This window comes from Octodon degus, unplaced genomic scaffold (genome assembly GCF_000260255.1).
Source record: "Octodon degus isolate 3935 unplaced genomic scaffold, OctDeg1.0 scaffold00143, whole genome shotgun sequence".
Taxonomy (NCBI): Eukaryota; Metazoa; Chordata; class Mammalia; order Rodentia; family Octodontidae; genus Octodon; species Octodon degus.
In genome coordinates this window covers 2,604,696-2,627,452 of record NW_004524719.1, presented here as the reverse complement: position 1 = coordinate 2,627,452, position 22,757 = coordinate 2,604,696, and positions in this window count along the sequence as shown.

Here is a 22,757-nt window from a genome sequence, read left to right as displayed (position 1 = left end):
AGTTAATCTTTTCAGCCACTCATGACCTTCTTGGCTTTATTTATGGTGTATCTCTTCCATATTATTCCACTGTGCATAAAGCTCTTAAATTTTGCTCCAGCTGCAAACAGCTGGAGGCATGTAAAATACATTCTTAATGTTGGCCTGCCTTAAAGTTTTCTTTCACAAAATCTTAGAAAATATAAACAAAACCTAGACAAATTCCTTTCCAGGAAGAAACCTGCATGGTCTCCAGTCCAGTTTCCATTATAGCTCCAATCCCCAGCTAAAAGATCAGTCGTACCTTTACTGTGTACATTCCTCTAAGCTCAGTGAAGCTCTGACTTCCCAGAATTTCCCAGCAAGCTCCGTTTACACCTTCCTCAGCCTGAATCTGAAGCATCCAAACTCCTCTTCCCATCCAGTCATAAAGGGTTCTGAGCCACGTGGTCAAGGGGAGTCACAGCAGGGAGCTCACTTGTGATACTCAAAGTATGCAGACTTAGATGCTGAAGGATTTCCCACTACTTTAGTCGCAGTACTTGTAATAAATATCTGATTGATAGACTCCTGCAAAATGAACATTTGTGCTTAGAACTGCACTAGATCCTTTATAGGATGCAACATAAAGAGAAATCATAAATCTTCCTGGAGCTTAAGAACTAGAAATAGGGGGTCAGGGAGACTGCTCATTAGAATAAGTGCTTGCCTGGCAAGCTCAGGGGCCTGAGTTCAATCGCCAGTTTCACAAAAAAAAAAAAAAAAAAAACCAAACAAACAAACAAACAAAAAAAAAAACTAAAAAGGAATAGAAAAAGAAGCAAATATGATGTAGTATGTGTAAAAAAATCAACAGAATAAGAATTCCAGCGAAAGAAGACTATTTCAAAACAGGCTGATCAGGAAAGGCCTGACTGAGAAGTTGATATTAAAGTAAAAATCTAAACCAGGTGAAGGACTAAATCTTAGGAATAATTTGGGAGAGAAAAAACAACGTAGAGAAACAGGATTATTGTCTGAAATAAGAGAATGGAGGTAGCAAGTTTAACACAAATGAAATTAGGTCTGAGGCAGTGAAACTGCTGTCAGTGAACACTTTTATTATAAGGCAACTGGAAAATCAATTAACATTTTGAGGACAGTATCCTAATTAAATGTGTATATTAAAAGAATTGTCAGAACATGTAATGAATACCAATCATGGAGCTGCTTCTATAATTCAGGTCAGATGTAAAGGTGACTTAGTCCTGCAGTGTACCAATAGTAAGCACAGTGGTGAGATTTAACAGAGTAGCATTTACAGATCTGAAGGGCTGGCAAGATAGCTTAGTGGACAAATGCCTGCTTTGGCAAATGCAGGGACCAGGGTTTGAACCCAGCACCACATGCCACTACAGCCCCACCCCTGGGCATGCTGAGCCAGCCACAGAGACTTGGTATGGTGGCTCACATCTGCAATCCCAGCTCTGGTGGGGCTGAGACAGGAGGATCACTGAGTCCGAGCTGCATAGCGAGCCCTTGTACTAAATAAAAAAAAAAAAAATCTGAGCCTCTAGGAAGAGGGAGTGATCAGTAGTGTCCATGACACAGAAATTCTGATAACAGTCCTCGCTAGCAGACAACAAAAATTACTTCATCAAAATTAGATTAGGCATACTAGAAGAAGCAATTGTCCCTTGAGTAGATATAAGATAGATGTGAAGGAGAATTTAAAGAAGGTTGTCAATAATTTTAGCTACAATTGGGAAAACACAAATGGTGAGGAGCCTACAGGGGTCAAGAAAGAGTTCACTTGAGGGGAGAGGAAAAATAAAAGCATGATGGGAATGGTCCAGTAGAAGGAGAATTTGATGGCACCTGGGGTAGAAACCAGAATTGTCCAAGTAATGTCACTGAGTTGGAAAGAGACAAGTTTCACACATAGCAATTGTTTAGTGAGTGGAGTTGTTCAGTCTAGCACAAAGTGAGATTTGTTATAAAGCGCATGGTTTTTGCAGGCTTATGCCATAGCAGAATCTGAATTTGCTCAAATGAAGAACCATATTTCATTAACATAAGAATGCTGCATTAAGGCCTCAGATCTGCCTGAGGCTTTGGCAACAGCTCTGGGAGCAGACATTGGAAAGTGACATATTCTCAGTAGTGAAGGCAAAGTATGCAAGTGCGAATGCTCAACAGGGATGCACATGAGAGGAAGTGGGATTAGATTTCATGACTTAAGGAATTCAGCAGCCAGCATGTCACCTTTAGTGAGTGATGGACAAAGAAGCTTAATCTTTCTACAAAAAAAAAAATAGGGTTCAGTGTATTCACGGATAAGTTTAAAAAAGAAAAGGCAAAGAAAAAATGAATTAAAGATTTTTTTAAAATTTAATTTAATTTTATTTTGAAGAGTAAAAACAAAAGTAAAAACAAATAGAAACAAAGGTATAAACAGGGTAACATCCAATAATGCATATGTTACAGATTTTCAAAACATAAATAGATAATTAACGGTGATTATTATATTATCTATTTTTATCTTCAAACCTGTTGATCAGATTAATAGATACAGTTATACAAGATTGGGGAAATAATTAAATATTGTTACTTGATTTCAAGAAATCTTAATTTTTTTCCTTGTCTTTTTTGTTTTAATTTATTTGAAAGAGAATATATATATATATATATATATATATATATTCACTATAAGATGGTCCTTCATTTATATCCTCCTTTTTTGTTTTGTTTTGTCAGAGATGAGTATTCCATTGACATTCAAATACTGTAGGTTCATGAATTCAGCAAAGTAATCCAATATATTCCATAATAGTGGTGAGTTATCTGCAGAACTGGCATTGTCATAATTGATACAACATTCACAAAGATAAACATTTAGAAAACCAAGATGAGAGGTATTCAGCCATGGATTTTGTACCACACTTTGCAGTCCTCAATGTAGTTTCTCAGATCACAGATATCAACATACAGAGTTAATCAAGGTGAAAATTCTAAACATTAGTTGCTATTTTCAAAAAAACCCAAAACTGATGGAAGTTATGGCCACAATCATCTTAGCTATGCTGTATATATACTTTCATGCTTTCCCCTACTTCAATTTTTCCTATCTTTTATCTTTTCTCTCATCTTTGCTATTTAATCCTTAAGTTCAGTTTCTTTCCATTTTGCTATATCTATTATACCTTTCAGATTTTATTTATTTTTTCATGTTCTTACACTAGGGAGGTAATATGATATTTACACATGTGGATCTGATTTAGTTCACTTATGATTACAGCCTCTAGTTACATCCACCTACCTATAAAGGATTAAAATTTGTTTTTCTTTATAGCTGAGTAGTACTCTATTTTATAGAAATACCACACCTTTTTCATCCATTCCTCAAGTGATGGACATTTTGGCTGTTTCCAAGATTTAGCAATAGCAAATAGTGCTGCTGTAAACATGAGTGCACATGTATCACTATGGTATGACATTTTCAGTTCTTTTGGGAAAATATCCAGAAGTGGAATAGCTGGATTGAATGGGATTTCTAGTGCTAGTTTTTGAGGAGTGTGCACACTGATTTCCATAGTGGTTGTACCAGCCTACATTCCCACCAGCAGTGGAGAAGGATTTCTTTTTCCCCACATCCTCTTCAGCATTTGTCATTAGTTGATTTCGTTGTGATAGTCATTCTTTCTGGGGTAAGATGTTTTCTTAACATTGTTTTAATTTGCACTTCTCGAATGGCCAGTGTTGTAGAACATTTTTTCATGTATTTATTTACCATTTGTAGTTCTTCCACTGAGAAGTGTGTATTCATCACCGATACCCATTTTTGGATTGTTTCTTTAAATTTTGGGAACCAATTTTTTTTTTAGTTCTGTATATAATTTATACAGAAGTGCTTCGTCTGAGTGCTTATTTGTTATGATATTTTCCCCAATTTGTTGGTTTTCTTTTCACTCTGTTAGTGATTTCATTGGACATGTAGAAACTTCTCAGTAAGATGAAATCCTACTTGTTGATTCATTGAAGTATTTCCTTTGGAGTTTGTTTTTTGTTCATTGTCTTCCTACTCCAGTGTCTTTAAGATTTACACCTACTTTCTCTTCCAAGAGATTTAGTATTTCCGTTTTAATGTTTAAATCTTTTTTATGTATTTGTTTGTTGTAGGGTCTTACTATGCAGCTCAGACTCATAGCAATCCTCCTGGTTTCAGCCTCCCTATTGCTGGCATTAGAGGCATGAGCCACTATGCTTAGACTCTGGCTGGCTCAGCCTGTTCTGGGTGCAAGGCTGGCAAAGTATGTGATACTGCAGATATCTTGCCTTAGCTTGCCTAAGCAGGAACTTCAGTCCACTGAACTATCTTTCTGGCTCATAATGTTTAGATCTTTAATCCATTTTGACTTTAGTTTGGTGCATGGTGATAGAACCAGTCGAGTTTTAGTTTCAGCAAGTGGAGAGGAAGTTTTCTAGCACTGTTTTTTAAAGAGGCTGTCTTTCTTCCAGACAACATGGCTGGCCTCTTTGTCAAAGATAGTTAAGTGTGTCTGCAGCTGTATTTGCATCTTTTAATGTGATTCATTGACCTTTAGTTCTGTTTTTTTTTCTTTTGTTGCGTTTCATTTTGTTTATTGTTTTGCCAGTACCATGCTAATTTTATCACAGTAGCTTTGTAATGTAATTTCAAGCCAGGGATTGTAATGCCTCCTGCCTTGCCTTTATTGCCCAAGACTGCCTTTGCTATTCTACATCTTTTCTGGTTCCAAATAAATTTTAAGAATGTTTTCTCTAGATGTTCAAGGTACATTTATGTTATCTTGATAGGGATTGTGTTAAATCTGTATGACAATTTTGGAAGTATGGCCATTTTACAATGTTGGTTCTTCCAGTCTAGGAGGAAGGAATATCTTTCCATTTTCTGAAATTCTCTTTGGTCTCTTTTTTTTTTAGAGGTTTGTAATTTTCATTGTATAGATCTTTTACTTCCTTTGTTAGAATAATTCCTAAGTATTTCTTTTTTTGGATGCAAATGTGAAGGGTATTGTTACTTTAATTTCTCTCTCAGTGAGTTTGCTATCTGTGTAGAGGAATGCTGTTGATTTTTAGGCATTTAATTTATATCCTGCTATGATACTGAATTTGTTTATTAATTCCAGGAGCTTCTTGATTGAGTTTTTCGGGTCTTCCAAGTAGAATATCAGGTCATCTGCAAATAATGGTAGTTCAACTTATTTACCTATTCTTATTCATTTTATTTCTCTCTCTTATGTAATGGCTCTAGCTAATGATTCCAGAATTACATTGAATAGGAACACTGATAGAGAACATCCTTGTATTTTACCTGATTTGAGAATAAAAGCATTCAGTTTTTCTCCATTTAGAATTAAGTTGGTTATTGGTTTGTCATAGATGGCTTTTATCAGATTGAGATATAGGTCATCTTTTCCAATTTTCTGTAGGGCTTTGATTATGAATGAGTGTTGGACTTTGTCTAAAGCTTTTTCTGTGTCTATTGAGATAATCATGTGGTTTTTGGCTTTGGCTCTATTAATATAGTCTACAACATTTACAGATTTGTATATTTGAACCATCCTTGCAACTCTGGGATGAATCCTACCTGGTCATGATACAAAATTTTCTCGATGATTTGCCATATTATATTTGCTAGGATTTTTTTGAGGATTTTTGCATCTATATTCATGAGGGAGATCAACCTGTAATTCTCTCTTTTGGTTGGATCTTTCTCTGGTTTTGGTATCAGTATAATACTTGCCTCCAGGAATGATTTTTGGGAGCATTTTTTTTCAATTTCATTGAACAATTTGAGAAGTACTGAGGTTAAATCTCTAAACTTATTGTACAATTCAGCTCTGAATCAATTAGGACCTGGGATTTCCTTTCTCTGCAAGGGTTTTTTTTTTATTACATTTTTTATTTCATTGGCTGATATTAGGTTATTCAGAGTTTTTATATCTTTTTGACTCAATTTTCGCAATTTGTACTTATCTATGAATCTGTCCATTGCTTCTTTATCTTTGAGAGTGAAGGTTTTTAAAATAACTATTAATGATCTTCTGAATTTCCAATGGGTCTGTAGTGATTTTACACTTTTCATCACTTATTGCTTGTATTTCAGCTTTTTCTTTCCTCTTTTTGAGTAGATTAGCTAGGGATTTATCAATTTTATTTAACCTTTCAAAGAACCAGATTTTGGATTCATTAGTTATTTGTATTGTTTTCTTTGTCTCAATTGCATCAATTTCTGCTCTAATCATGATTTCCTCCCATCTTTGGGCTTTGTGCTTGGTTTGCTCTTCATTTTTTAGAAGCTTGAGCTGCAGCATTAGGGTGTAAATTTGTTCTCTCTCTTCTTTATATCAGTGTGACTTCACTGATATAAAATTCCCTCTGAGAATTGCTTTCATTGCATCCCACATATTCTGGTACATTGTGTTTGAATTTTCATTGGATTGTAGATATTCTTGAATTTCTTCTTTAATTTAATCTGTAATACATTGGTTGCTGAGGAGGGTGTTATTTAATTTCCATGTGTTTATGAGGTTTTTGTAGTTACTTTCTTTGTTAATTTCAGTTTGCAGTGTGGTTAGGTAATATGCATGGGATAATTTCTGTTTTCTCGAATATACTAAGCATGCTCTACAGATTAGTATGTGGTCTATTTCAGAAAATGTCCTATGTGCAGCTGAAGAGAATGTGTACTCAGATGTTGTTGGGTAGAACACTGCATCTCTAATAAGTTCATTTTTTCAAAGGTTTGATTCGGTTTTGCTACTGCTTTGCTAATTTTTTTGTCTGCTTGACTTATCTTTTTGTGAAAAGAGAATGATAAGGTTCCTTGTTAAGATTTTGATATTCATTATTAAATTTTTCATGTCCTTTACAATTTGTCTTATATAGTTGCATGCTTGGATATTTGATGCATACATTTTTGTAATTGTTATCTCTTCTTCTTATATTTTTCCCTAACCAGTATATAGTAACATTGTTTATCTTGTTTGATCATTCTTAATTTGAAGTTCAGATTTTCTGTGAACAGAATAGCTAAGTCTGGTTATTACTGAAGTCCTGGAGCACATATTATTTTTCTTTCTATCATTTGATTTTCAGCTTATAAATTTCTTTATGGGTCAAATGTGGTTGTTTTTATATACAGCATTTTGTTGGATTTTGTTTCTTTTTTTTCTTTTTTCTTTTTTTTTTCAAAATTTTATTGATAAACAGCAATGAGACACTTTCAAATCAAATCGGAAGTACAGTTTCAACAAATAACACACTGCATATATTCTTCTTAGTGGTTAATTGCTGTATAAGATGCGGACTTGAGATCCTATTTACAAACAGCATTAGAACAAATCATTCTATTCATTAAGAGAATGTAACTATATATCTATCCTAACCACTTTGAATACACAGATACAAAATGGACATTCATAGTTATACCCCATTTTTTCTAAGTTCCCTTATATGAATATTATAGGTGTGTAAACTCAGCAAAATATTCTAAAAGAGTCCAATAGTCCATAATAGCATTGGGTCTTCTGTTTAACTGGCAATGTCAGAAATTATTGACCTGAGTCCCCCACAGCTCAACATAACAGCATGGCTTTACTTCCTATATTTCGTCTTCATACTTTTCTACTGGATGATTAAGACCAAGGTAAAGCAGGATCTGTGCAACAAGAGTTGTAGCTTTTGGGTCTGAGAAGGTCAGTGAAATCCCCTCAGGATTTATCCTGAGATCCTGTACCTCAGATTGTAGAACCTTTGTCAGTGCAGCCATGTGGATGAGTCATGGCCAATGCTTGGCCAATGTGCTCTCTGTGAAAGCCTGAGAGAGTGTCTTCTCCCCATGTGACTCTCCTTAGGCACACACTACATCATCGATCACTTTCCTCTTTGGCCCCCTAATCTTCTTGATCAGAAAATTTGGGACACTACTGAGGTACATGACGTTACAGTACAAGTTCTCATATGTCCTGAGTCTTAATTGACCTTAGAAGGTTAGGGTCAAAATGTTGGCTTTCCTTGTAGCCCTCCTTTTTCTCTAATTTTGGTCTGCAAACTTAGGTTGTTAACCATCCAGAAGACAAGCTTATTGTTATTATCAAATAATTTAGGCTATTAAGCTTAACCTCACTATCTCACTGGATTTCAAACATCTTAGGCATAATAAGGAGCAAGTATTTTTCATCAAGTATTGATACGTTGAATTTTAAGTCCCTGCATAATATGATAAAAAACATTTAAAAATTAGATTATATTTTAAAAATAGGATAAAGAATTCTATACTTCTCATGTTTGCACATAAGTCCAAAAATCTCACCATATACAACCTTGAAGCAGGACCCTCCCACAATATTTCTTTTCCTGTCTCTTGCTTTCATTCACCAACCCCTTCTTCTTGAACTGGATTTTGTTTCTTAATTCCATTCTGCCAGTCTATTTCTTTCAACTGAGTGAATTGAGTACATTTACATTGGTGGTTATAATTGATACATATTGACTTATGTTTGGCATGTTATTTTCTTGCTGTTGGTTACCTACTTTTATCCTTTGTTTAATAGTTTGCCTTTTTTTGAGGGTTTTCCTTTTGTCTCTCTTGGAATTGTGGGTATTTTGATGACTTTTTAGAATATCTTTTAGTCGCCTGTCTAGGGTTGGTTTGGTCATCATTAATTCTTTTAGTTGTTCTTTGTCATGGAATTACTTCACTTCTCCATTAAACTTTTTTTTTTGTACTTTTTTTGTATTTTAGGGAAGGGTCTACAGAGTGTTCAAGGTCTCACTACTAAATTGGCCTCATAATGATTCTCCTGTTTACAGCCTCCCAAAAGCTGGAATTACAGGCACATGCCAGCAGGCCCAGTCTCAATTGCCATCTCAGCGTGCCCTAGGGATCAAAACCAAGAGCCCTGCTTGCTGGTGCTTTAATCCACTGAGCTATTTGGCTAGCCCTTCCATTAAACTTGAAAGAGAGTTTTGCATGGTATATCAGTCTTTGTTGGAATTTGTTTTCTTGTAGGACTTGAAGTACTTAGCTCCATGCTCTTCATGACTTGATTTGTGAGGAGAAATCTGCTGTTATTCTGATAGGCTTTCCTTCAAATATGATCTCTTTTGTGTAGTGGTTTTTAGTATGTTGTTCTTGTGCTGAATTTCTGAGATCTTGATTATTATATGTATGGGGTAGTTTCAACTGGATTGATATTATTTGGCATTCTATAGTCCTTGGTAACCTGAATGTCAGTTTGTTTCCCCTTATTTGGGAAGTTTTCTGTTATTACTTCTGCCCATATTCTTTTTATGTCATTTCTTTTGTCTTTTCTCTCTCAATGATGCCTATTAGTCCTATGTTGTTTATCTTTGCATCATCTTGCAGCTGTTGAATTATTATTTCCTGTATTCTAGTTGTTTTTGAGATGTTTCATTACATTTTCACTAGCTGCAATGGTGTCTTCAAGGTCTGAAAGTCTATCTTCACTTTCATTCAGTTTTACCAACTTTTAATGGAATTTTTGATGTCTTGTATATCCCTTTGAATCTGCTTCATAAATTCTATTTCATTCCTATATTACTCATTCAAGATTTCTATCATTTTTCTATTCTCTTCTTTTTTTCTCAGTGTCTTCTTTAGAAATGATTAGTAATTCTTCCATTGTAGTTACCATTTCTGATTTTACCCATGAGATTATTTCTGATCTGATTTCCTCTATTCTCATTGGCAGTTGTTTCTTTACTTCAGTTGCTATCCTTTCAGAGATTTTAGGTGTGTCATTTCCAATTACTTCTATGCCAATGTCTCTTTGGTTTGTTCTGGGTGGACTCAGGGCCAGAGAATGCGTTTTGCTCCTTCTCTTTGTCATTTTCTATTTCAGAGAGAACTCTTTATTTTGGTTTCTATGATATTCTTTTGTGGAAGTTTGGTAGTAGCTAGCTGTATCACTGAAGTCATATCCTCTCTTTAAAGAATCTATTTTGTGTAGATATCTCTCCTATGTCAGAGATTCTTGTTTTGTGTATTCGCCAAGCTTCTGCCTTCTCTGTTGATTGACAATGAGATATTGGTTTCTATTTGGAATTGTCTTCTGTCCTCCAGTGTAGGGCTTTGGTTAGGTTTTTACCCAAGCACTTCCTGATATTAATACTCAAGAGACAACATGTGCTTAAGGCAGATATTGTTACAATTAGCAATACTAATAATAGCTAGTGAAATTTAAACATTAACAAACTTTTGTAACTAATGGGTTTGTATTTTACACCATGGGAGCTAACATTATAGCTGTATAACAAAGCAGATCTTAAATTGGGAATTTGTATTTGAATTAGCTCCACTGAGTTCTGTCTGGACACTTCCTCTTGTGCACCTGGGGTCTTCCAGTCAGACTAGTTTATCCCAGTTTCCTGCTGCCACCTCTGTGCCACGAGGATGCTCCTGTATGTCTGGGCCTTGGTCTGGGCTCAGCTATGCTCAGTAGTACGCCTCAGCTCACTAGATGTAGATCTAATAGACTTGAACTCAAAGGGCAGGAACTGGCTTGGGTCTGGTTGTTGTTTGGCCCCTTTCAGCTGGCCCAGTCCAAGTGGATTACTAGGCCCTGCTGGTTGCTGGTCCTGAGGCTCCTTCCAGGTAGTCTTGATGAGGTGGAGGTCCTCTGCTGGGTTCCACTTCCTGCTCGTCCCGTGGCTCCCTACTAAAAAGTTGGAAGATAATTTAAACTATATCAGATAATATGGTTGAATATCTTTCACCAGTCATGTCAGTGTTCAGCTTTGGGATTAGACTAGTGAAAAGTTCAATTTCAGTAAGGCCAGTGTTTTGCCAGATTGAATAAGACGATCAAAAAAGAATGGTGTATATAAGACATATACAAGGGAGTCCTTTGAACTTCTAGCCATGAAATTTATACCTGGTTTTGATAGAAAAGAAAAATATAAAGTTGATGAGAAAAAGTGAAAATACTGCAGGATCAATACATATTCCTTCCAGGAGGCATAAAGGTTTATCGGAGCAGATTGCTTGAGGTAGTGAGCCATAAATAAGGAGTCAGGAACTCTAGCCGACAGAGTGTGATGCATGAAATTGAGATTGCAGAGGAGGTGCTGTTGTAGGTAATAACAAGGTGCAGGTCACGACTGACAGACTGAAAGGCTTAGGGAGTATGCAAAACTGATTCACAGCAGTTTAAGAAACTGAGAAACTACAATACGGTCATTTACTCAGAAATTTAAAATTGTCTGCATTTCTAATAGAAGCTAAGACATGAAGAACTAAGGCAAGAACTGCATGCCAGTCAACCCTGATATGTGAGGTCCTATGTGAGAACATCTCGTGAGTTTTGGTTCAAGTCTCTGATGGAAACAGAATGTTCTGAGAAGATCAATGTGGAATAAAATACATCCTCATTCCAGCCATCCTCCAAGCTCAGTGATAAGGGAACTGCAGTGGGAGCACTGTAAAGTATAACAAAATGCCTCTAATACTTGGAGGCCTGGAAGGGGAAGTAAATAATATCCTGAAATGCTAAACATCTAGTAGAACAAAATTGAGGAGTGCATTTTCAGTGGATCACTTGAAAAAGAGGATTCATGGTGATAAAAACTGTATTTTGATAACAATATTTCTTATACCAGTGGCATCTTGGTACCTGGAAAAGACAGAGGTGAAATTAAATATCTTCTGATTTTAACAATGTTTAAGTCTTTGTCCAAAAATTTAAATAAGGAATGGGAGATAACAAAGAATGAGTTGTAGATGTCAACAAATATTAAAATTATAATCTTTATATGTCAGTTAAATAAGTATATTTTATATTGTTGGCAACACGAAATAACTACAGTATTTTAAAATGAGAGAAAGATATCAGTCAAATGCACGGAAAATTAAATGATAACTAAGTGGATTTTTGACAGGAAAACTCATCTAGTGCAAAACATCTATTATTTTATATCAGTAAATGGTACAGTTTCAAGCAAATAAATCTTTCCCAGTTCTTTCTTTTCTGTCATATTTAATAACCTAATTATATATTCATGGGCTCATTGATAGAATCATTTAATAACTATGTATTAGTCAGTGCATCTTCATATTCTAGAGAATTACACTAATTTCACTCCTAAATTCTTCAAAAGTTTTCTAATTACGTTATCCCTGATCCTTCCACCACATAATCCATGCTACTAATGTATCCACAGTCTATGCTTCTTACATCAACTCTTGTTTCTTTTGACTTCTATGTTATAGTACATCCCAAAGCTTGAAGACATAAATCTGTAGTCTAGTTTATCAGATCTTTTAGAATCTTGTTGAAAATATTGCATTTGTTTCTGAGCCTTTTCTATATGGTCCTGACATTTTAAAATTATGGATAGTTTTTCCAAAAACAGCAGCCATTTTTACCATTAAAGAATCCCAAGAGATTTCAAGAACAACAATAGATTGTATAGACTTGCATTTTGAATAAAAGATGATTATTAGAACTGGAGATAAAAATAAAACTATTTTACCCACTGCCGGGTTCTGTACAATAGACATATTGGCTCATATAGTTATGATATCTAATGACCTTTCATTAGACTTATTCATTTTTAGATCACTTTGTGGTGCAGGTTTTTCATATTTTTCTCCATAAAATCTTACCTGGTGATCATTTACTCTGCCATTATCCATTTCATGCGATCTGTCCTCTTTTCTTGCAACAAAGCAAAATTACCTTTATACACAAATCATGATTTCAGGATCCTTCTTTAGATATTTGCTGATTATATCATGAGAGCTAGAAAAGTAGAGCACATCCCTCTTTCCATTAAGTAAATGGCAGACACTATCAAGATTTTAACTTTGCTGAAATAATAGCCCTCGTTCATTATCAGTCTGCGAGGACAGGCAAGGAGAAAGAGCTTCACAAAGATGCACATTCCTCTAACAGATGAAGTTCTGTGCCTCACATAGAACACAATTAATGAGAAAATCTATTAGGGCTGCAGTGACTGACATGCACTGCTCCTTGTAGTGGAAAACAGCTTGTAGCAATTAGACTGTCTGTGTCTCCATAGCACTAGACAAAAGCACAAGGTGTGTGACTACGAGTCATTTGCTGTAAAGAACTTAATGCTACAGCAATTTTGTGATTTAATTCTAAGGCAGTTTTGTGATTCAAGGAAGAGTATAATTCTAAGATAGACTGTCCTTAGTGATCTGCATTTAATATATATTTATTTATATCTGTGAAACATCATCCATTGCTATAAAATAATTTAATTTTGTGATTTGAACACAATTTTATAGAGCGATTGAGAACTCAGATTGAAACAATGCTGCAAACTACAAGATAGTATTGATTTTCTCTTAAAGAACTTCCTACTTTTAGTAACACTGAAAATCACGTACTGTGCACTGTATTTCTGCATTGTGCAAGTCATAGACTAATCTATCAGACTTCGTTTAGCAATTCCATGGACAGGAGCTCACTATTTTTTATATTCTTTATTCCTTCATAAAGAAGCCCAAGAGGGCCCAATTCAGGAGATGTTCTAATATTTGCGGATTTCTAAGCATGATTAGAAAAGAAGAAATCCTCCCCTGCCTGCTAGCTGATCAAGGCAGACAAATAGCACAAGCTGGAAAGTCAGCCTCGTCCAGGCCAGTGAGTCTCACTCACGTGATGAAAGTGCTGTTTTCTTGGGGCTTATTAGCAGACACAAACTTAATTACAAATTAAAAGGTAAAAGTCAGGATAATACAGTACATCAACTCATTGTTTATAGTCCATCATCCCAATTAAGAAAACCATGGTATTTTGGATAACTGCTTTGAACTTTAATTTCTCAAATCATATTTTGTATTTTATCACCTTAAATTTGTGATGTGTTTATCTGAATATATATCAACAGAGATTGGAATAGATTTTAAACATTATACAAGGCATTAATAATCATTTGATAATTGCCCAGAAAAATTATAATCAGTACATTATTATTCTATAAATTATAGAAAAAATATGTATGATATGATACATTGATCATTAGAAAAGATTAAAATAAATTGAATGGAAGAGTCCTTTATAATATTTCATTTACTTGTAATACTATCATATGTAAAATCTCAGCAATTCTTTTTATGATTTATTATATTATATAGTTTTAAACAGTGTTTGGTGACATAAACCTTTTTTTTTTCTTTTCCCTTTTTGAGCTGGTGTCGCTGTATGGTTCAGGCTGGCCTTGAGCTCGCTCTGCAGCCCAGGCTGGCCTTGAGCTAGCACTGATCCTCCTGTCCCAGCCTCCCAGGCGCCTGAATTACAGATGTGGGCTGCCAAGATCAACCCCCATCAACAATTTTTAAAAATCTTGATAATCTCATTAAATTTTCATAATAATTTGTTTTCTTATTGAAGTAAACTTTTTTTGCTAATGAAATATTCTGGGACAAAATAACTTTTGTATTGTTACTCATATTTACATCAAATGATATTCGTGGTGTTGCTAATGTAGTTGTCATTGGCAGCCATGAAGGCTCCAATCTCAGCTCCCGGCAGTCCAGCCCTTTCTTCATTTTGCCCGCAGTCGTCTGCTTCTTTTTGGTGATTCTTGCATTCATTCCTTAAAAACTTTATTACTGGCTTGAACTTACTCTTGGAAAAGTTAGTTTCATCTTCTACCTTGTCTGAACCAGCCTGGACCAAACATGCCAAAGCATAATTCATATACTTTTAGAAAGCATGGACACACAATACCTCCGTGTTTTTTTTTTTTTTAATTTTTTTTTAATGTATTTGGTTCAAGGTCTCACTGTGCATCTCAGACTCATAGTGATCCTCCTTTTTTCAGCCTCCCCAGTACTGGGATTACAGGCATGCACCTCCATGCCAGTTCTCGGTGGCTAGCTCAGAGTGCTCGCGGGAGTGGCTGGTGTGGCATGTGGTGCTGGGGATCGAACCCCAGTCCCTGCACTTGCCTAAGCAGGCATGTAGTCTGCTGAACTATCTTGCCTGCCCTTCCATCTGTGTTTTTAAAATGTACTTCTTACTACTTTTGTACATCTAGAATGGCATTATTCATTTATCTCTCTACTGAAACTATTTTTAAATATCTATCCATATGTGACTTATTTTAAAAATTCCATGTTATCTTTCCTTTTCTTTACCCTTCCGATCTCCTTTCTGAGACTCCAGAAAGGTCTCTGGATTATAGGATGTTCCCTTCTTACACATTCTCTTTCTTCTTTAATCCTCTGTACTTGTTTACCTGTCCTGTCTCACATTCAACACAATTATTTTCAAGGATTTTATTTCTAAACCTGATTCTCCATTTCTCTACTCTCCCTTGATGCCTCCAATCATTCATCATTTTCCCTATTGGTAATTCGTAAATATATCTTCTCTTATTTGGTACCAGAATGCAGATGTACTACTGATTGCCCTAATTTAGAAGGTAAGTGTTTCACAAGCACTTCAAATCCAATGACCTTTTTTTTTTTTTTTTAAGGATCACCCTTATAAAAAGGATGAACGGCTGTACAAATTAAAGTTTCTTCTGCATATGTCAAGTTTAATTCATTTTTCTAACCTATTCTGTCTTCACATAGTCTACCCTTATCAATGTAAATCACCTTTAAAGACAAAACACAATCATATTGCAATAACGTTCTGCCCACTCACAGCCACGTCTTCGTTCACACATGATGGCGCAGCCCAGATGTCACACACACACTAGCATGGACTCCCAGAGGGCACTGCTTCACGTGCATTCATTTCCTCTGTTTCACTCTGTTCCTTCTCTCACTGGTTTGACAATACCTTCTTGTTTTGATAAATACAGATTTTTCTCATAAGCTTGAGGATTTTCTGTGTTAGACACCTAACTCAGGATCTCCAAATTTAAAAGCATGAGAGGACACTATTTGCACTGGATTAATTACCCTGATATGAATGAATTAGAGTAGGAGATCCAGAGAAAAAGGACCCATGGACTCTTTATTTCTAGCTCCTTTTCTTTCTGTCTGTTTGTTGCCTTGTCCTTTCCCTACCTTTCAAAGCCTTATCTTTGGGGTGGGTGGCTTGATGTGAAGGAGGTTCCTTATTTATTATTAGCTTAAAGTTAGTAAGGGAGCATGTGGCTATCTATTGTACTCTACAGTAACCATAAGGTGAATGACATAGTGACTGTAGATTATATATATATATATATATATATATATATATATATATGTATATATATATATATGTGAGAGAGAGAGAGAGACAGAGAGAGAGAGAGAGACAGAGACAGAGACAGAGACAGAGAGAGACAGAGAGAGAGAGAGATGCTGGTGCATACATGCAAGTGCTCCTGGCTTAATCTGCCTCCTCTTTCTTTTCTCTCGTCTATTGGATATGGTGGCAGTATGCTCCTGTGGTCATTTGTGCACTTGGTTTTCTCTCTGTGTCTTGCCTGTCAGCTCTTTTTATGGTTCTTGCTGAAGTCCCATGATCATTTGTTGCCTTTATCTATCTGCTTTTATTTCTTTCCCTGTGCCCATCTTTGACTACTTTCCAAGCGAATTTCTGTAGCAAAGTTTGCTAATCACAATTAGCCAGAAGACTTATGAAGTACCTATTCTACTCTCTTCCTTGTCTCAGACCCTGATCAGACAGTATTGTCAAACTATACATGGCATAGAGGCAGGATCTGTGAACTAGTCCACAACCAGCCCAATAAAGTATCCTTGGGCACATAGAGTAGCATAATTATTAAAACCACAGTCAGAAAGATCCAACTTTTCATAGACCTAGAAGTGCACTGATGAATCACAGATGTGAATATTTAAATTATTGCATGATTTCATCATCTTATAAAATGGTTAAATAAATTTTACTTGCATATACAATATGTATAAACTGACTTTTCCCCACTTCCGGAATATTATACATTGTTCTCCTTAATATATTACTGTGGTGAACTTAGTTATCTCTCACTATGCTGTTAAATTAATTCTATCAGGAGTGATTAATGAGCTTTACTATTTCCATATGGTCATTAGATATTTGAATGCCTTGTTTTGGAAATCTCTGATTGAATTTCTGTGCATTTCTATCAAGGCAACTATCTTTTCCTGCTGTTTTACACTCTTCTTTATGTATTCTGAATCAAAAGTTCTTATCATCTAAACAAGAAACTGTATAATAATCATATTGTTGAGTTTAGGAATAACATTATTTTTCATTGGCCCTCTGTATGTCCCTTAGTTTTATATGTGTATTTTGTAATCTGTAAAATCAACAACATTCTAACTTTTTAGAGGAGTGAATGTTTTAAAACATATGACGTGCTTAAAAAATACTGGTAGAAAAATACTGGCAGGAAATTATTCCATGTACATCACCTATTATTTTATATCACTTGAAGTAATCTCTTTTGTAATTCAGGATAACTATCAGTACTTTGTGTGTCTTAACCTGAAAATTTTGTTCTCTTTTAACATGATACAGTATCTTCCTTTTCCCTTGACTTGCAAAATATACAATTACAAACGTTTGACTTCAAACATTTAAGGAATTATTTCATAAAATAAGAACCAGTGACACTACATCAATAACTTGACATTTTGACCTGTTTTACATTGGGATTCAACTCCATAGTCAGATGTCGTTCTTTCACTTTCTAAGTCTGAAAACTGCCAACAAATAAATTTATGAGAGAAAGTCTTTTGAAACACCCACATTATTAAAAGCTTTAAATGTTACAGATGTATTTCAGTTTGCATAATGATGGAGCATGTACACATAATCATGTAGCACTCCTTCAAATGTCAAGATAAATAAATTTTGCAAATGTCAGCCCTCAGCCAGCTATTCATAAAATTCAGCTCTCTTATGAAGGATCTTCCTCCAATTTATGGTAAAAGTTACAGCATTTCTATTTGCAGTCTTCAAACAGGGAACGTCAATATGAGTACTTTTATTTGATATTTAATTTAGTATTCAGAGATACCATATGCAAGTGTATGTATTATAATTTGAGAGTAACATGGCGTACAATCCATCCTACATGTATTTAAGATAAGACATGTAAATATTTACATGATTGCTTCTAATTTCTTAACTGTTTCAAAAAATGATAGATACATGATTCACTATTAAACACACATTTATATATCTATATCCTGAGAAAGTATTGCATTTTAATTTTATTCTCAATTTTGTTGTCTGAAGCTCTGCATGAAAACAGCGATGTCCTGAACCAGGGTTTGTGAACTTTTAGAGCTCTCAGTGTTGCCAACGACCTGTGCGGCAGGGGGGGTGCCTTAGGCTCGTCACCGCTGCCTTGAGGAAAAGGCCCTGATCAGTCCATGAGGCTGTGCTCCCCTTGAGAGCAGAGGTGCTTGCTTCTGTCTGCAGTGACCAGCGCTTATTCATCTTTGCATTGTTAATTTGGTATTTCCATTCAGTGATACCCTTTACGTGCATGCTTACATGCTTCATCCCATGGTTTCCTAAAATGTTGGGAACATCCCGCTTCAGCCACAGACAGCTGCAGCTTTCGCTGGACTCTGCATTAAGTTCTCCCGAGGGAAGCTGTGTTTATGGTGGTGCTGCCCCTGTGGCCTCCCTAACAGCACTTTTATGAACTCTCCTCTCTACTTTATAACAGCCTGCATTTTCTGGACAAATTGTTCCAAACTCCAATTATCCAATCTTAGAATCAAAAATTGGAAAATTGAATAATCTTTACAGGGATGAAAAAAATGTAGGATAACAGCATATTAACAGTTTCCTTTTTTTGGCTTATTTTACTTTTTACATTTTTTACTGTCCTTCTAGATCTACATCTTCCCTGCTTCTCCGCACTGTGCACTTGGACTCTCCTCTGTTTGAGGGAGGAGACTGAGGTTGTTGCAGTTACAACCTAAGATTTTTATCAGCAAGATCATCCCAAACTTCTGGTATCCCATAGCCTCTCCTTGCAAAACCCACGTCTATATATTTATGTCTCTTTTCTGGGTGTAAGAAAATATTTCCCTCATAAATATTTCCTCGTTCTTTAGAATGAAGGAGATAAAAAGGTAACAATTTCTAGTGCTGGGGTATTACCCTGTTCTTTCACAGAGCAGGGTAATAATAATTCTTTTGTAACTAGTAATTCTTTTGGGTTTTTTTGCTCAAATTACCTCAATTGGAGTATTTCAACTAATTCTTCCTGAATTAGGACCCTAAGTATTGACACAAGCATAAAGTATGAGGTAACCACTTGGCATGATTCACAGTCAGTGTATTTTCAACAGTCACTTATACAATGCTACTTGTACACTAACTCTAAAGTAAAGATTGTCTTTGGAGTTCCATAATTGGACATTTATTTGTGCCTAAGATTGTTTTAGGCACAACTGAATTCTGACACAACTATTAAATGAATTATGAATGCTAAATATGTGTCAGCCTTTTCTGGGACAGTCAAACTATAATTGAAAACTTCTTGTTCAAATGTCTTATTCATCCAGTTTTCTTTGAAGGTTCTATAGAAGTGTTAAAACCACCCATGTGTACCAGTGGACATGCCCAAGTGCAATGATACTGAACCTAATAAATTTGGTGGAGAGGTTAGACGAGGCATTAGCAGGTAGTTAAGAAAGGACGTGAACTTACTGTGTAGCACCTCACAGAGATCCTCTTGCCTCAGCCTCCCTAGTACCAGGATTAGAGGAGTGGAATGTAATGGCCAGCCAAATAAAAGATCATTGAAAGCACAAAAATATTAGAGTAGGAGAAAATAACATTGCTTTAATGAAAGAGAAAATCGGCACAAATGAGTATATTCACCAATTCCTTGACATAAGTTATATATCCACATTCTCCAAAAGCACCCAAATATTGATGACTGAATTTTAGAGAAGAAAATTAATGGTTTTTGCATGAATTTAATAAGACTGATTTATTTTAATTTGGGGATTATATGTCATCAGTGTGGTGTCATTAAGTAATTGTTGCCAACACTTTCAGCCATCAAGACCAACCATTTTCCCTCCTGTCAGAAAGTCTGGTACTTCTCCACAGCTCCAATGAATGTCCACTCACCTAAAATGTCAATCAACTTAGAAAATATGACCAAAGTTAGTATTAACATGTCTCTGTTATAAAAAATGAAACTGCATAATTCATTTATTTGTGGTGAATCACACGAAAGAGACAACTGCCGAGTGTCTGCCTCAACAGCAAACATGTGTCATGTGTGTACTTGCAGCTCTTCTGTGTTGGGCATTGACCTGGACACACACGGGCTCTCCATGTCCATGTGGGTCACCAACAGGTGGATGCATGTGACGTTATGGGGATGTGCATGAAGCAGCTAAGTGCATTTGAAAGCACAAGGTAAAGCTTTCTGTGTGCTGAGTCTCCTAACATGAAGTCAGATTTATAAGTTGTAATTTGCCACAGTGAGATATGACAGACAAAAGAATCTATTCAGAATACACAGTATTTTAAAATTTATTTATTTATTTATTTTATTGTTTTTGAAATAGAGATTTGTTATATAGTTCAAGCTGCATTCAACTCATGATACAGCCCATTGATTTCACTTGTCTCAAGCTTTTGCTGGTCTTCCTGCCCTTGCCTCGTGAGTGCTGGGGTTAAAAGTGCAAGCTGGTCCATGTACACTATTGTAATGATCCAAATGTACATCTTTGAAAGGATCTTCTTAAAAAAAATAGATCCATCCAAAGAAATTCAGCATATGGTAGGATTGGGGAGCGAGAGCGAGAGGGAGGTGATGACGTGGGTGACGTAAAACTTACTTTTCCAATTTTCTTTCAGTGTACTGGCAGTAAAAAAAAGAGTGACCAAGTGGGGCACTGAAACACCAGGTGTTCCACAGCTTAAGAATTCATGATAGGTACTCATTTTTAATTTTAAAACTCAGTAAATATTTTCTATCCTCATCAAAAGCAAGTTAATTGAAAAAAAATTTTGAAGAAGACTGAAGGCATCCAAGTATATTTCTACCTGCGAAAACAATGAGAGTCAACAAAAGAAAAAATAAGCAAATATACACTTGGAAGATGCAGAAACAAGGTGAATCTCTGACCATCCCTGCTGGCGGTGCTCAGTCTCAGCAGCAGACCCTGGACCGCGGTCTCTCTCACCTGCTGGGCGCTGGGCGCTGCCCCTGAACAGCAGACACTTCCCATCTGGCAGGGGTGAACACCGGCAGGCTGGCGGACAGAAGGACCTGGGAGCTGTCAAGCAGCATCCTCTGCAAGCCGCTGGCCCAAAGTGACCCGTGCCATTCTTCCTGTTAAAAGTGTTCTACGCATGGGAAGTGGTCCATCTGACTCCCAGCTCACTCAGAGGGAAGAGACACATCTTGAGTGGGGCGACAAGATGCTCAGAGACAAATAAATCAATTTTTTAACCTCAGAGTTCCATGAGTTAGTGAAAGCAGTTACCATTCGAACAGGAGAAAAGGGCCAAGGGATGGAAGTGGGGAAGGGCCCGGAGGAAAGCGACGATACAGCAATTCCCACGCACCACGTACACGGGGCAAGTCCCAGGAGGAACAGGAACTTTATCTACACAAGCTAATAAAAAATTGAAAAACACTTAAATAATTAACTAAAAGAAAATAGCAGGAATGAGAAGTCCCCGCATGACTTTCATTTTTTATTTTATTTTTATTTTCTTGGTACCGAGAATTTAACTCGGGACCTTGAGCTTGCCAGGCAGGGGCTTGTGCCGCTGAGTATATTCCTGGTCCCCAACATGATTTAAATGTTCTAACACATTTCCGGGTTTCTACAAAGACACTCTTAGAGAAGGCTGCGCACATGCTTACAGAAAAAGCTCAGAAGACTGATAGCTCATCTACTGCCGACATTCAGTCTGCCACTGAACACACAAATAGCATCAGCAACAAAAGCAATGAGAAAGATCAGTAATAAAAATAAATCTTTGAGAAATGGCAAACATGATGCCTAGAGTCGGTGAGTTCTATTATTAAAACTGATTTAACTATAAATAAATTCAAGTATGCTTGAATCATAGGAAAACTGCACTTTAAAAATCAACACTATTTTTGAATCTTGCAAAGAAAGAGAAAAGTATAGCACAAACTCAGGTAAAACATTCAATAAAAAATGTTTTGATGAAACTTGGAATTTACACTTCTTTAAAAAAATCATACCATCTATTATGCATCTGGGAAAGGATATATATGTTAATTGAAATAACTTATGTAAATTCATTCTCATTGAATGAAAGATAATAATAATGAACTACAAATTTTAGAAGTACAAATTCTGGGATGACATGTATAGAAACTAAATTTAAAAATTTATTAAAGATTCACAACAGCAGTCTTGAACTGGCAAAACAAAATAATCCATAAACTTGAAAAGAGACAGTTTGCAGAGATATTTGAGTAATATAAAGTATTTCTATCAAATGTAGGCCTATGCCCCTAAATTTAAAGGGTTAATCTTGAAGAGAACAAGAAAAACAGTTCCTCACTTCTGAAAGACCTTTCCTGTGTCAAAGATGAGGACCAGTCTTTGGAAAAGAAATCAGAAGGTCAATGACTGAGGCACAAGATAGACAATGCAATGAAAGACAACAGTGTCATTCAACAATTCTAAATTCTACATCTTTCAATAATGAAAGAGAAATAAGGATATTTTCAGGAAACAAAATCTGTTAGCAGGCCACTGGCATAAAAGAAGAAAGAAGAAAGAAGAAAGGAGAAAGGAGGAAGAAGAAGAAGAAGAAGAAGAAGAAGAAGAAGAAGAAGAAGAAGAAGAA